Source organism: Microplitis demolitor, chromosome 4 (assembly GCF_026212275.2).
Source record: "Microplitis demolitor isolate Queensland-Clemson2020A chromosome 4, iyMicDemo2.1a, whole genome shotgun sequence".
NCBI lineage: Eukaryota > Metazoa > Arthropoda > Insecta > Hymenoptera > Braconidae > Microplitis > Microplitis demolitor.
This window is the reverse complement of record NC_068548.1, coordinates 3546841-3564111: the sequence shown is the minus strand read 5'-3', so window position 1 is coordinate 3564111 and position 17271 is coordinate 3546841. Positions and strand designations below refer to the sequence as shown.

At 29.5% G+C, this 17271-nt stretch overlaps 2 protein-coding genes across 2 annotated transcripts in view; one reads left to right on the top strand and one right to left on the bottom strand.

The window, feature by feature from the left end:
- The window catches only part of LOC103574876 (suppressor of lurcher protein 1), a 331756-nt gene extending 320533 nt beyond the window's left edge, over window positions 1-11223 (bottom strand). Inside the window, exon 1 of the mRNA XM_014442139.2 lies at window positions 11170-11223. The gene's annotated coding sequence lies outside the window, so the exon portion shown is untranslated. The remainder of the gene's footprint in view (window positions 1-11169) is intronic.
- The window catches only part of LOC103574871 (Zona pellucida-like domain-containing protein-1), a 70178-nt gene that overhangs the window by 26167 nt on the left and 26740 nt on the right, over window positions 1-17271 (top strand). The window lies entirely within an intron of this gene.

The window sequence follows — 17271 nt, the reverse complement described above, 5'->3', positions numbered from 1 at the left end:
GTTTTAAATCGATAAGATGACAGTTGAGTGGTTTACCATCATCATTTACCAGAAACATAAAGTTACCTGATTAAACTTTATAATGTCAAATAACATTATGGTATTTATGAGATGGTTTTAACACTTTGATAAAATTTCTTGCGGACTGGGTAAAATGATCTGTTAGCAGAATCTTTCTATTAAATTTTAATATCTGGAATCAAATCAATAACAGCAAAGGATGACATATGATGTCAGTAGATGGCTTCATCAAAATTCGATGCAAATTTTTGCTTTGGGGAAATTTGGACCAAATTTCGAGTAGTGCCTTTTCAGAGGAACGAAACTTTTCATAAAAATTCGATGATCTAGCAAAAAATGGTTCATAAGGTATCATATACATTCATGCAGAATATCATTTTAATAGCAACCACCACTTGGAATAAATTATAATACGATACAAACTCATACATTGTCGCTGTTAACTTAACCCTTTATCTCCGAATTAAGCTCAACTCAGCAAAACACATACATATTATTTGAATTTCAGAGTATCACAATAATTTACTATTCACTCTCCCGCAATGTTATCCATATACCATATTATAAACTATAGTATATAGATATTCATACATATTTGATAAATATACTTTATAACTCTGTCACGTGGGTTCAAAATATGTTTTTTTTCGCCTATTGTTAGTAAAAGCGTAAAAAATTTAAGAAAAATCGACGGGACGTTTACGTAACGACAATATAGGTACACCTGGATAATAGGGTCTCATTTATAATACAAAAAGCACTTCTTGGTCTTATGCGAATTTGAATTGCAAAAAGTCGTAATGTTGAAAGAGAGTGATAAAGTGAATGAGAAAAAGAGTAAGAGAGAAATAGAAAGAGAGGGAGAGAGAAATAACGGAAGGGAATGTTTAACTGGGTGAGCTTTAAACATCGATGCAAACTGAATTTCGAATAGTTACTTATGATTGTTATACAATTTATCGATATCTTTAACTTTCAAAATGACTCTTAAGTTTATTACTCTGAGAATACTTATTTCAATAATACATAACTTTAATATTAAATATGCCATTATCGTTTAAAGTTTGTTGTGACTCAATGGTAATTTATTGATATTTATTCTGCGCACTTAAGGCTCGCAGAAATAAAATATTATCAAAATATATTCAAATATATATATAGAGACATATATAACGACACTTTGATTCTGTAGTCAGTATTTAATTATTAAAATAAGCTTTCTTTGTTGATATTGAATATACTTTATGGTATTACTTTTGTTGATATAAATATTTATATGAATCCAAATATTGGTTTACTATTCTGATGAAGTTATTGAATAATTTATAATGAGTTATTGTATCACCACTTTTGGAAAAGTATTCGGAGAGACTGAGGTAAAATGAGACGCCATGTTAGAAAAAAAAATTTGTTTGACAATGCTTAGTTACAGGTGGTAAAAAAGATAGGAGAAGATAATAAGCTCTGACAATGCGGTCACTGTCAGAGAGGTAAAATGGACCACTTTTTAAAATAGAGTTAAAAGATCTTAAAGTGCATCATTAATTGCTTATGTTAAGACGCGTAAATTAATACCCAATTCAAAAATTTTTCGAGGCCACGAAAAATTTGGAAAATAATACTACTCGTAAATGATCTCTTCAAAATCATAAAAATGTAAATTTTTATTGGTCGTCAATAATCATGAATTTTAGGAAAACTTTGGCTTTGTTAAAAAAGTCAAGGGCGCCATTTTGCCTCACGATTTTCAATATACGTATTATAACTCTGTAAAAATAATTCCTTTATATATATAATTTGACAATTATTCAAGATTACTGTCCAACTTCTATGTAAGAACTCACAGGTTCCTACATAAACTTGCAGATGTCTCGTTAAAGTTCTTACATGATTCTAAAAAGTTAGCATGCGCTCTTAATGGACTGCCTGTTATACCTATGATTAACCTTGTACAAAACCCATGTCATTTTCTTCAACAAGATATCTTATAACTATTACGATAATTTTTTTTTTTCACTAAAATTAGTGAACATTGAGAAAACAGTTTAACGCTGCGAGCAATGCCGTCATTAGCTGGACGCCGGTAGGCATTTGGATACACCGAACTAAACAAAACAGTTCTCTGAAAAAATCATTGTCGTTGGAATTATGTCTTCTAGTTAATGACCGGCGTCGTCGTCAGAGGTCAAAACTAAGCTGCCTTTGATCCTAATATCAGGAGACACGGTAGTGTCTCGCGCCAAGTACACGTTCAAACACATGTATATGTGTGAAATGTCATGGCGTGAGCCTACTATCTATATCGTAGAAATAGTGGTATTTAGCTCTCATTTCTATATTGTCACCAAATTTTTAGTGATTGATCCCTCATTATTAAGAGTTGGGTCAGCGATGCCTGAACTTCCATTTTAAGAATTTTATTTTTAGGCGGCAAATTCAAATTTATTTGAATTTAAAAAACAGAATTTGTTTCGAATAAGAAGTATTTCAACCAACTATTTTCTCGACAAGCAGATGGCGACGTTAAAAAAAAAAAAATTTCATAGTTTATTAAACAAAATGACCTCATAATCATTCTATATAAAAATATTAAAATTACCTTCCATCAATTTCTTACAATAATATAATTCTACAAAAAAATATAGTCATGACTTGAATACTTTCGCTCAGTACGTGCTAAAATTATTTTATCAATAAATTCAATATTTGAAAAAAAAAGCAATAATTTCGCAAGTTTGTAACGCCTTAGGCGTTTGAAACTTACACAGTGCACTCAATTCCATTGTTTCCTCATCCCAACAACCAATTCTGTAACTATTCGTTGTCTTTGAAATACTGAATACGTTTGTGGTAGAAGTTTGAACCAAGAAGTATATTAATGAGCCACATTCACTCGTTTATCTCTACTTCAACTTCTTCTTCGGATTTCTTATTCACGTCCTTTATTACTCTAGCCCGTCTATAACTCCGAACTACTGAGGTACTGGTAGTATCTACTACCAGTTAGAGGACGTTCCTTTATTTTCAGAACTGCTTGTTTATTTCAAAAACTGTAAAAGCCATTCTAATACCATTATATTGAAATGGTTCAAACTTTTTTGTTGCAATCTAATGAATAATTATTATCCTAGATTCCCATTGAAAGCTACATCGTAACTTTAATTCATAAGTTGTAGCCAGTTTATTTAAAAATTTATCTCATACTCTCTAAAAATGAATTAGTGAAATTTTTACTGATTTAAGAAGTGGTTCAGTTTGTCACGACTCAACTTGTAGTTTTCAAAATGAATTAGTTGAATTTCACTGATGACATCAGGGATTTTAGTTTGTACTGATAAGGGTCAGTAGAGTTAACCAATTTGAATACTTATGGGACTCGAATGATAAAAACTTTCCCAGGAAATTTCTGGTGAACAAGATCAGTACCTAGAAATTATTTGCTTTCTTTATGAAAGTGACGTCAAATTGGAAACAAAATGTGATAAAAAATTGAGATATACATGGCTATAAGAAAAAAATCGGTCCACTAGGGAGTTCGTCCAGCTGAAAATATCTGATAACCCCTGCTAAGGTAATCGTCCTGCTACAATATTGTCAAAAAGTTATGAGCCATATGCGCTGTAAGAATAGGTTAGGTGGTACTTAAAACGAGCCATAGCTTTTATTTGATACTGTACTCGTAAAAAGTTTACCTACACACTACTCATATATATATATATATGTATACACAAATACTGTTGAAAATTTTCTTAAATTATAATTTGACAACGTCGCATATGCATAGTTGCTGTATAGTGTACTGAGTATCTGTTTAAATTTATCGCTCAAATAGTACTATGCATACTCGTGTACAATGTTGTCAGATTGTTTTTTTCTAATTTACTGACATGTATATTTTTTCATTTATTGTTGAACTTTGCGCTGCTATATCTCAGCAATGAGACGGCCGTCCCCTGGTGGAAATTTTTCGTACTTTTGTCTGAAAAGCTCCGTTCTAGAGTTCTAAAGACTTTTTCAGACAAAAGTCCGATAAATTTCCACCAGGGGGTGAATACTTTTTTTTTAATTTAAGGAAAATTCATTAATTTTCAGTTAGTTTTTCAAAAGTTTCTGACTGTTCTTTTATTAGAATTACGAACGCAACTTGGAACGCATACTTCTCATTGCTCGCAATGTTAATGATCCGAACTTTATTAAAAATATCTCGAATAAGAGATGGTCAATCGATTTCAAATTTTAAGGGTAATCGTATCTTAGTACCCTTAATAAGTACACAAAATTTTATAACTTTCTGACTCTACGCCCATTATCCGACAACTCCCTTAAAAACAGCTTGAAATCTTTAAACGCGATTTTCTCAAAATAGCATCTGTTGGTTAACTCATCATTGCTTTTCTACGTCCATTCATCCTATCATAACTCAGTAATAGTACATTTACCCCAAACTATGAACACTTTTTGAATATTTAAACAATGCAATAATACAACTATTTTACATAATTTAAGTAGTCGATTAATCAAATACTAGATAAAGTATTATGTTCTAAAATCTTAGTGTCAGCTTTTTATTTTTTTTATTTTTCTTATCTCATGATATTTATTTCTCTTTGAGACACAACTATTCTTTCTACGGTTTATCCGTCGACGACATCGAAGAAAAATAACTCCCGACGTCTTTTCTTCATTCACCCGTTGCGTTTTCACATGAATTCAACAAGATAGATTGTGCAATCTTGAAAGAACCTCGCCACAGTGAATGAATACTCGAACGTGTGGTTATTTTTTTTCTTTTGTCTATAGAATATATTTTAGTCAAAATTAAATTTAAAATATGAAAATCAGATAAGATTTTTAAATATTAAATATTCTCATTATTATCAATCATCTTATCTCGATTTTGTAAATTATCAATAAAATATATATATATAGATATATATATATATATATATATATATTTTAAATTTAAATATAAATAATTTATAATATTTAAATAGACCTGGTACATATTTGCATTTTAGCTGAATACAAAAAGTAATTACAACTGTCACTAATTTTGACATTTAATAGTAGTAATTAAATTTAAATTGCTTTTTTAATAGCACATATTATTTTATATTAATTGACAATATATATGAAAAATATATATACAGATAAAATAACAAATTTGTTAAAATAATAAATACATGTTAATTTAAATATGTTTTTTATGTTGTTAATTTAACATGTATGCCAACTTTTCGCAATTATTCTTATTTTGTATGAATTAAAATTGAGCCATAAAAATATAAATGCAGTTTTTTGTGGCTCAGTGAGCAATACTCTTTTTTTTTTTTTTTTTTTTTTTTTTTTTTTAATTGAGAATAAGAATATGTTCTATAAAAGTATACTTTTACAGAACATATTATAACGAAACCTCACTATAAATAAAAATTGTAATGTAACCTACTGCGCCATCTGACGAATTCAATGTGATATTATTACAATAAAATTTGTGTGAGTAACAACGAGAGGCACCTTATGTACACTTGAATAAGTAAAATCTTTTCAATATATTGTTAATAGTATAACTGGAAAAAATTTAATATTGCAATTATGATTAGGGATGTAGGAATTATTTTCATAAAGTCCATCATTAAAATTGAATTATTCGTAAAAATTATTCGAAACTATTGTTACGTTCCTGTAATATTTTATTGATTAAATTAAATTAATTATTTTTCATTCAATTAATTTTACGTAATGTAACGGAAATCGGTTACGATAAGAGAGTCGCCGTGGCTCGCGGGTAGTCAAAACAGATGACGATGCATGAGACCCGGGCCACGACGATTCTCTCACAGGGAACCTGAGATGCAGCGTCAACATTTTGTCAACTTTGTTGGCTTTATTATATTTTTATAATGACTAAATAGCCAGTCTTACGAGAGAGCTCATGGAGCTCAAACCTCTGCTCTCCAGCCATAATTAATAAATTATAATTAATCCTAAATTAATTTAACCTTATTGTGGGGTGCCAATTGGCACCCCAATATTTTCACCTACACCATGGCCTGTTCATAACATTATTACCACCCAGGGGCAAGCGCTTATCAGCTGTTCCACCCTGTCCTATAACCCTGAGCGCTCAACAGCAGTTCGGGTTTCCCTCAAATTTTCTGCCAATTCTCCTACCATTCACCTGTTATTGTAAAATTAATTATATGGAGTTGGAACCGGCATCGAAAATACTTGAAATCGCGAAAAACAATTAAAATTAATAATTAATAAAATAATCGACAACCACGGCCCACCAGGGGTCTATAGACACTCTAACGAGGCCAAATCTGGATAAAATTAAATAATTAAAAATTATTTTGATTTTTAATTAATTTTGGGTAATAACCCAAAACGTAACACTATTCACTATTTTTCGAATTTTCGGGAAAATATTAATTATCGTAAAAAATTATTAACAATTAGTCATGCAAGTTAAATTTTGTTACTTGAGATTTGAACCGGAAATTTGAATTTGAATCATAATTTGAATATTTTCTATTATTGGAAGTCTTCGCTTTGAATTTCAAACCTAATAGTTGTAATATTTGATTCAAAATATAGAGGTAGCTGGGGTACAATTGCCCATTTGGGGTATAACGGTCAATCCAAAAATATAAAAAAAAAGTTTGTCTTCTTTCATAATTTAGAGTTTTATTAAAAATTTGGGAGCAATTGGAAGTATTTGGGGTAAACTGAGACAGAACTTTTTTTCTTTTATGAAACAAAAATTTTAATTTCATATATTTAGGGGGAGGGGATCTATATAAGAAATTTGTAACTCATAAAAAAATTGATATATTTTCTAAAACATTGAAATAATGAAATGATTGTTTTATTAAAAAGTTAGGAATAGATATAATAGTTAACAATATGTACAAAGTTGCATAGTCGAATGACGATTGTGTAGCGAGTGTTCCGGTGAACTCATCTGTTAAGTATTAACACACCTGCTGCAAACTACACGACTAGTACTATACCGCAAATACTCAAACTATAAACTCGTATCTCAAAACCATGCTCTTGCTTCCGATGAAATAAATAATTATAAAGAAAGTATTTTACAATTATTAAAAGAGGATTTATTTTTATACTCTTATTTAAAAATGGAAGATGTTTATTGTCTTTGTTTTTTTTTTTTAATAGTTACAAAAAGTCATCTTATAAGGAAACCTGAGGTAAAATGAGACCACTTATGAGACAAAAAAAATTTTTCTTATTTTAAAAAAACTACGTTTACCCTGTTTAGAAAATCTCATAGAATCCAATAGATTCTCATGAATTCTCAGAGACATTTTATAAGAATGAATGAGTTCTATGAGAAGTGCTATAGTTAAGTATAGGGCCTTATATATACAGATATAAGAATCTATCGGATTTTTTAAGCAGGGTAGTTACGGCTTGTAAAAAAGAATGAGGTAAATTGAACATCAGGGTAATATGAGCAATTTCAAATTTTCAGTAAAAAAAAAAATATATATATATATATATATTTACTTATACTGTCAATAAAACTTCTTGAAAAGTTTTACCTAGGAACTCAAATTAATTCCTATAGATTTCAATCTTATGGTGCATTCGGTTAAATTCTCATGGGTTTTTTTTTTGGGTATCTATTTTTATTGTTACAGAAAATTTTTCTTATGGATTTATACATAGTGTCAAATTTCATACTAGTCTCCATGAATTCCTGAAAAAATCCATAGGAACCCATAGATTTTCTTAATGATTTTGGTCAATCTATCATTCCATGAATTCTTGAAATCCTCATGAATCTTATGGTGTTCCCATACGAAAAAAAAATATCCAGGCAAATCTGCATATATGCAACATATATATGAATACATGTCTCATATATGCAGATTTGCCCGTATATATTCGGATATATATTTTTTCATATGGGTTCTTGGCCAGATTTCCATCAAACGGGAGTTTTTGGATTTTTCTCTATAGTTATCGATACAGAAAATTTCTACACAGATTCCTGTTTATTTTTATGGAACTCCATACTCTTCTCCATCAATTTCCACAAAAATTTATAAATTGAAAATTTAAAAAAAAATTATTCATTAAAATCTAATTTATGAAAATCAAGTTTTCATCAGATATCAAAGTTTTCTGATCTTCGAACTCTTAGACAGCTTCAATGAGCCCTTAAAAAAAATTCGAAGGCAAAAAATTTTCATTCGCTCCAAAAAAATTTTTACTTGCCTTCAGAAATTTTTCGCATTATAAATTGAAATTTTTCGTCTTTATTTCATAACAAAAACAACTTTTTTTTTCTATATACATAATCAGTAATAAAATGAAGTATGATAACATATACATATACATATACATATACATATACATACATAATGATTTATTTAAATAAAATATAAAAGTTAGGAAGTATATCTTTAGCAAAACAATATTATTGAGAAACTTTAAAAAAAGTATAAATAAAACAATAAAATAAAAAAGAAAGAAACAAACAAAACGTTTCCATAATTTCCACGAATGATTGCACATAAATCATGATAAAAATCTAGAAACTGTGATAAGAATAGTAGTTGGTTAAAACGAATATGGTATTGGTACGATGAGAAAATAAGATTCTTCTCTTCTACTATACTGGATTGGTGACAAAACGTTTAAAGACACACGTCGAATAAGAAGAAGAAGAAGTATAATAAATAAAAAACTGATTCTCTTTTCTGTTTCTGTTTATGTTATATCAAGCAATACAGCTTTCGTCTCCCTTCAACTTAAAGCTCTTTACTCTTTTCATATTATTATATACATCCTCGAACGTTGAACGAATTGAATGTATTGACCGTATCAATGTCGTGGTGAGACGTATAACGGGGTAAAGAGAGAATTGAGATCGACACATAGGGCAGAGTTTAATCAGGTTCGACTAGTTAGTTGGCAGGTGCGAGGACATACGAACCAACGTATTAACCTCCACTGGGATAGAGAAAGACCAACAACCAGATGGGTAAGGTGAAGTTATACGGTGTGTTCTCCAAGAAGCCTATGGCTACTATTGGCTTGACTGCAACTCTATATCAACACAAGAAATAGCTACCAGATCTTCTTCATGGTCACTCATGTGTATAGTGCACTATACACTTTAAGTAGTGCATTGTACAATAATACTTAGTCTTTTTATATTTTTATCATTTATCCTCATATATATATATATATATATACATATATATTATTTTCAGTTTCTTTAACAACATCACAAGCAATCCAGTATATTCGTACAAGACACATACGTATTATTTTATTTTTATTTTTATTTCCACCAACTCAACAGCGCACAGGTTTTAATACTCATCCACAACTTCACGTACACGACAACGCATTCTATCTGAGGCGTTCTCACAGTCGTTAAACGTTTTTAATTTCTCGTTCTTGCTGTGAAATGTGGGATCCAAGAATTTGAGTTTTAACCTTGTAGTAAATGTGAGAAGTTTTTTTTTTTTTTTTAGAATTTTCCATTGACGTTTTTGCGGGAGTTTTTAATTTAAAGCTATCATAGATATGGATGTAATCAGAATTTTTTTTAAATCAAAGGTTATTGGAAATTTTTGGTTTTATTCTGTAGCATTTGAAAATTTTTTATTTCATGGACTGATTGATTAGAAATGATGGAGGTAGATTTCATTTCTGGTTTCAGTTGAGAACAGTACGATCTAGACATTAATTTTATTGGCTGTTATTTTTACTATCACTTCGATTTCCTTTGGATAAGAAGAGATTTCTTTGTAACTAATTTTATATAAAGATGTTGCACTGCAGGTGTCAAATGAGGGATTGAAAAAAAATTATATAACTTTTAAATTATATAGAGTTTCAACTAATACTGCTCTATAATTCAATGGTATTACTTTACCTAATAATAGGCACGTGTGGCAGCCTGTAAGGCATCGACAAATTGTTGCTTCATGCACTTTTAAATAAATAATTATTATTTGCATCGTAGCTGGGGAGATTTTGTTGCAGCTACGCGACAAATCGATGGACTTGCGTGGATACTCTTATTCAATATTACAGGAAGTTGATGATTTGTAACAAACTGGCAAACTGCAGTTGTAAAAAAAAATTGATAATAAATCGTATGATATCTGAGACGTTAAACTGCAAAATTGAAAAAGGATTTGTCTCATTGTTTTTTTTTTTTTTTTTTTTTTTTTATATCAAGTTATTTGTGTTGTAATCTGACATTTGTATTTGTCTTTGGGCAGACATTTGTTTCTGACAGTAAAGATGTTGCCTGGACGTCTATTGGAGAAAATTTGTAACTTTTTATAGGTAGTAAGTTCAAATACATGATAATTATTTTCCGAAATATATCCCATATCCGTTGCTTCAATATTTTAAACTAAATCTTGTGCAAAATTATTGGACAATAAATGTACTTTGTCATAAAATCAGTAGAAAAATTTAAGTTTTAAAAATGTATAATTATTTAGTCAATCAAGTTCAAAATTTGTCTTCGAAATTTGAAAAGTTATTAAAAAAAAGTGTAACTAGTTTTTCGCAAATATCCTCGTTAGTATCGAGTTATTCGGAAAAGTAAATAAGACCTTTTTTGTAGCTCTTTTAATTTTCTATAAAAAAGGTGTCCTATGCTTTTTCAAAAAACTGAATATTTATCGAGATTTTCGGAGTTTAAAAATTCTGAAGATTAATTATCGAAATTAGGAATTCAAAAATGCTCAAGGTCTTATAGAACGTTTACGGTCAAATATATATCCTTCCTAAACAAGTATTAAATTGAAAAATGCTTTACACAAAAGTAATAATTGTTTTTATAAAACAATTTATCAAGTTAATTAATCAAAAAATAAAATTCTGATAAAATAAATCCGGTTAAATAAAACAAGTAAGATTTTATAAAATTCTCATTTAGTCGTAAGATAAAAATAAATTATCACTATTATGATTATTTATTCAACGAATCGAGACTATAAATCAACATTACTCTTTATTTACACTTCAATTATCTCTATCGCGCTATATAATTTACGACTTAACGTCGAGTGTTAAAATTGTTATTAAATCTAAGAAACGCCTACCGCAAAAGCAATAGCTCATGAAGAAGAAAATAAACTAAAGACATACCTTTATACACTACTCATCGACAGTAGCGTCACTCGTCACGTTTCTCTGTCAGTGACATTTAAAACGCCATTATCCTTGGCATTCATTGTAGATACATTGCACTTAGTCTCTATCTTTCTTTCTTTCTCTCTCTCTTTTTCTTTCTCTCTCACTTTTTTATTCTCTTTTCCGCTTTGAAACCACCCTGGCATGGGTTATACTAGCACGTTTTTACCGTTAAACTCAATGCCCATTGAACTTAATTAATGACTCAAACGTGTATAAACTCAAAAAAAAAAATATTCGAAAAAAAACATTTTTTATAAATTCCAAATACTTGATAATTAAAAATTATGACAGAACTTTTTAATCCCTCGACTTTTTTTTTTTTTTTTAACGTCAATTTTATTAATGAGGAAAAAATTTATTATTGCGAGCAAAAATAATTTTACATTTTTTATTACGAACCATAAAATGACTCATTCAAATTTGTCTTAAAACTTATCCAAATAATGAAATGTCAATTTTTCCGTTCGAAAATTTGAAATCCGTCAAAAAGCCGTCGAATTTTAGAAAAAAAATTTGTTGGTTTCATGAATTTTTGAATTAGAGATGAAATCCGAAAATTGAACAAAATATCTTATTTTTGGAAAACATGTACGACCCTAAGTACATATTTTCTTACAAATTACGATTAATTTTCGCATGTGTGAAAATTGATACAGAATTTGTGTCTCCATGTTTCGAACCCTGTAACAAATGGGTCATACTATTTTAAGATAAATAATATTGTTTTGGCTGGCAATTTTTTTTCATATAAACTGTGATAAAAATTTTTTATTATCCCACGTTCGTTTCAAATCCGTTAATTTATTCAATACATTTAAAAAAATTTAAACGCTTACACGCACATTCTCACGCTAATATGGGGAGGAGAGAGACAAAATGAGATAGCAGTTTTTAATAAAAAAATTTTTTTTTTTTTGTAAATCACATATATTTAAAAAAAAAATATAGGGTAAGTTGGTTACCCGAGTAGTGTGACTTATATACAAAATAAAATTTTTTCGAGAACAAATTTTGGAACCCTCATTACTTGGAGGACCAACTCGACACTTTGCCCCTTACTCTTGAGAAATGTGGTGTCTAATTTTGTCACTCTCATGCTTCCAAGAATGTCTTGAAGCTTAAGCACTAGAACGTTCTAGAAATTTCCAAAAATTACTACCTGTTATTTCAAAAATAATTCAGCAGAACAATAAACTTCAAAAATTGACTCGTTTTAAAAAAATATAAAAATTAAACTGTTCAAGTTTCTATTTACTATTAACAAAATTCTAAGAACCACGTGCTTAACACAGTCGTCTAAGTACTTCCCCTTGGACCCCTCCCGCATCCATTCCACGATATTTTCTTCATTTTATCCCCATATGTAATGCATTTTCTTCCTTCGTTCCACTATACCGGCTTACAACGTCACGTACGCTAGCATGTGTCAGGTGTTAAGTTGTAACCGTACGTGGATTCATACGTATTGCTTTGAAAAAACAATACGTATGAATCCACGTACGGTTACAACATCTCTACATTGTTATTTCTATTCTTTTATTATTATTATTATTATTATTATTATTATTATTATTATTATTATTATTATTTGACCATAATTTACTTTCTTTTATTATTGAAGCTCATAGACTGTTAACTGTAATGTATATATACATTATTAATTATTAGTCTATTAGCCGCTCCCTGGTTTGAGAGACATGAGACAAACTGAAAGACAAGAGACTGAGTGTAGCAGTTTTATTTATCTTCGTGTAAGTATTTATATATGTCTATAATAGTGTACAGTAGTAAAGTAGTATAGAACGTAATGATCTTACTGTATATTATAAGTATGTAAGAGTGTGTAAGTAAAAGAAACGTAGAGTACAAGGCCGCGACTCTCGACGACCCGTGAGGCTAATGCGACGTAATGGATACGACAAAAAGGATCTTGAGATGGACTACCGGTTGACATGCCGCATCTCTTCGACGATCTTTTACATTTTGTTTTGTTTGCTAGGGATGGATAAAAAATTTATAATGTTTTTTTAATTGTTTAAGAAATTTTATTTATTTATTTATTGGGTACTGCAGAATTGTTTAAATTAAAGCTGCTCGCTTGTAACGAGATCTTTAATTTTACTTCTCATGTTCAGAGGACAGTAAATACAAAAATATATGTAGGGGTCTTTACTAAAAAATATTGAAATTATTAATAGTCTAGGCACTACTTAGGTAGTACCTTTCATATATATTTTGAGTAACTGGTATGGAGTAAAATTTTTTTTCAAACCCGAGAGATCAATTGTTTAAAAAATAGTTTTTTTGAGATCAGATATTTTTTTGTAGATATTTTGATCTATTTAGAAACGAAAGTTGCTCTTATGAAATTTTTCTAAACTCAATAGCTTTTGAGTTATGAATTTTTGAAAATAGAAAAAATCCGATTTTTATAAACTTTGAGCGTTAATTAATTAAACAAAAATTAATTAATTTATGACTTTATGTACATCTTCGGAAAGGGCATTCTTTCTACTTTCTATTTATGCTATCATAATGCTAAAAATATAATTTTATTTTTATCAAAACAGTATTTAAAGTTAGAGCTTTCTCAGCAGTAAATTCAAATGGTTGTTGACGCATGCGCAAGAGGTCCAATTCCTATCTCATTTTTATACGTTTAAAACAAACAAGTAATTTTTAACTAGTTTGAAAATACTAGTTTTAAATTATTATTTGTAGTATATGTTTTGGTTTTAGTGTAAATTATAGAAGTATCTCAAACTACCATCAGCATTTCAAAACTTGGCTTGGTCAGGATTTGAACCCTGATCTCCCGCATGTGAATCCTAACCTCTGTCTGCTTCAGTAATTTTTAAATAGTAACTCAGTCCACTGTCAGAGAAATTCTCGTGACCCATGGCTGTTTGATTATATCGTTTGTAAAGATATTATCACTCTTATACCTATGAGTTCTTCTGTGACCAAGTGGTCCAAGGCGTCAGTTAACAGGCGGTCGAATGGTCCCGTGTTCGAATCCAACACCCGTTCAGGCGATTATTATTTTATACTTTTATTTTAAATTTCTATTGCATTGAATTCTTAAACTTTACGATGTGAAATACTGAAGAGCTTTAGACTTTGTGTTATTTGTAGGTTGTATTATTTCTTAATTGAAATTTACAATGCGACCGTAAAAATTGTGATGACTTTAAATATAAAGTCCACCGTTACAATAATCAATAGGAAAATTTTTAATGTTAACATCGTAAATCTAACTGGATTTTTCCTCCGTGTATACATTTGAATATTTTTTACCATTCACACTGAAATTTTTCATTTTATTATTCTCGCTCTTAACCTAAGAACTATAAAATGAATTAAAAATCCTTATTTTGATGATAAGTAATAAAAAAAAAAAAATAGAAAATTTGTATCTGTATTCGAAATGAAAAATTTAATGATACAGTAATAGATCGAGATGAAAAATTAAGTGCTTATCCTCGTAATAAGACTTATAAGTTGTAAAATGACAAAAAATAATGAGAATGAACAAGAGCGGGAAATGTTTTGTTTCTATTCCAGGGATTAATTAAAAGTGCCGTTGGACGGGTTCGTACATAAAATGTTTCAGTTTGATTTCCATTCCGTATCATCTAGGCTCCCACAAAATCAGCCAATATCAGTTAAAAATTAAAAGTTAACTTTTTTCTTTTTCAAAATCCATTTTAAGGGGCACTAGTGTGATCACCTAAAAAAAATTGATTTTTGGGAATTTTTATAAAGAAAACTACTGCATGGAATGTTTTTATGTTCTAAGGATATATTTGTAAATATATAATAAATACGAGATAAAATTTTTTAACCGAAAAATTCAAAACTCAGCGAGTTATTAACAATCTCCCGCTCAAAAAAAAGTCCCTACTGCAGTGATAGCGACCTTCACTGTACCAGAAATAAAAAAAAACCAAAAAGTTTATTAAACTAGAAGGTATTTTCTGTACCATGACCCTCGGGCTAAGAAAAAAGTTGAAATTTAACAAAATGTCGGAGTTTTTAAAAAAAAAATTCAAATTTCGCGCGAAAATTTGATTATTTTCGGTCTGGCAAAATTACATTTTCGATTCGATCGTAGAACTGGATCTTGGTACTTATCCGAGTCAAAATATCAGGCCCGTTTTAGCTGTAAAAGTGTTCGATCCTTTGCAGTTTGATTCTCAGCCTTAAAAGACGCCTGTTTAAATAGTAAAAGATGGAATGAACTATAGATATGGTGAAAACAGCTCCACTGAGTTCCATTTTCAATGTAAATCTTATCCAAAAAATTATTATTATTATTATTATTCGACGCCTGGTTTGAATGTAATCCTGTTAAAATGAGACAAAACTCCACTATTTACAGTCAAACCCGACGTCCAGTTCATATGGTATTTTATAGACCAGACTCTCTCTTGACCCCTCAATTTTCTGAGAATTGTTAGAAAAAAATACAGTTTAACCAGGTCTGAATTTTCAATTCGGGTAGAAACATATATAAAAGAAGCTGCAGTTTGAATCAAATCGATCGGATGATTTGTCTTCGAGTTATAACAGCAGTAATTTTGAAAAAATGTATTTTCGAGAACCGATAAGTCGCTGCTGTGCAGATGGCTGTAACTCAGAAAAACTATTCAAGATATGCACTTGAAATTGTAGTATGTTATTTTTGAAGATATAGACCATAGAAATTTCACAGTAGTGGTCCCCCTTGAGTAAATTTTTTTTCTTATTTTTACTTATAATATTATAAATAATAATAATGGTAAAAAATTTACGGATTTTAATAGTAGTTAATTTCCCTGAAGAATTGCTGGGTGATGATGGCAGGTGGTATGTCCCTAGTGTGTTACGTGGAAGCCATTATCGTCGCGATTCTCCCGTCAAGTGACTTGTGATGCTGAAGATGATGCAGAAGAAGTATAAGTATAAGTATAACCTTCAAGTGTAACATATTCGAGAATGTCGGTATTAAATGTCTGTCTCATGACTATACATAATAATTTTCTTCTCTCAGATTTAAATAATAGATAATAATAAAATTTTTGAACCCGCGAGGTCTGAAAAAGGGCTTATGCAAACAATTAGCGATAACTGATAAGAATTATTTCACAGTGATAAGTGATCAGTGACGAGCGATGACAAGAGTTATAGTAATAATTATAATGATTCCAATGACATGATAAAATTTATTATACGGCAAAGTATAAGGTTACGAAGTATATAGCTGAATAAAATGAATAAAAATAAAAAGAAGCAGAGTAAGAGGCGAAGAAGAATTTGCTGGCATTCCACGCGCCTCTCGCTCGTCACCCAATTCGAGTCACATCTGCTGTTCCTCATGTTAGTCATTGCGTATTGCTTTTAAAGTAGGAAAAGACCAAGTAAATGACAACATACATATACTCTAGTCATTTATGTGTACATAAACATTTATTTATTTATTTTTATCACCAGCGAATATTTATAGGGGAGATCAGGACAAAATAACATATTTTTTTTTTTAGTTACAATTTATAGAAAAAGTGAGGCAAGTTGGTCACCTCAATTTGCAAGGAAATTTTAAATTTTCAAAAATAATTTTCTTTTATCAAAAACTGGATAATTTGACTGTGGGGTAAAATGGGTCGCTATTTAATTTGTTTTTTTATTTATTAATAAACATTTTTTTTAATGAATTTTGATTTTTATAGTACACAAAAAAATTTAATTCTAATATTGACCATTTTACCCAATTTCAGATTTTTACAATTTTCAGTCAAATAATTAAAATAAAAAAAAAAATTTCAACTGAAAGTTTTCAATTTCTGCCTTGTCTAAGGTGACTAATTTACCCCATTTTTTAAAACCATAATCAATTTTTGTATAAAAAAAAATTATGTCCCATTTTACCCCGGGTCACCTTATCTTTATATATTGCAGTTTATTTTATCGAAAAAAAATTTTTAAAAATGTAATTTAAAAATTCATAAGAAATGTATATGGCATTGAAAGTTCATCTAAAAAAAATTCTTTTTCAAACTTCATTTTGTTCTTTTT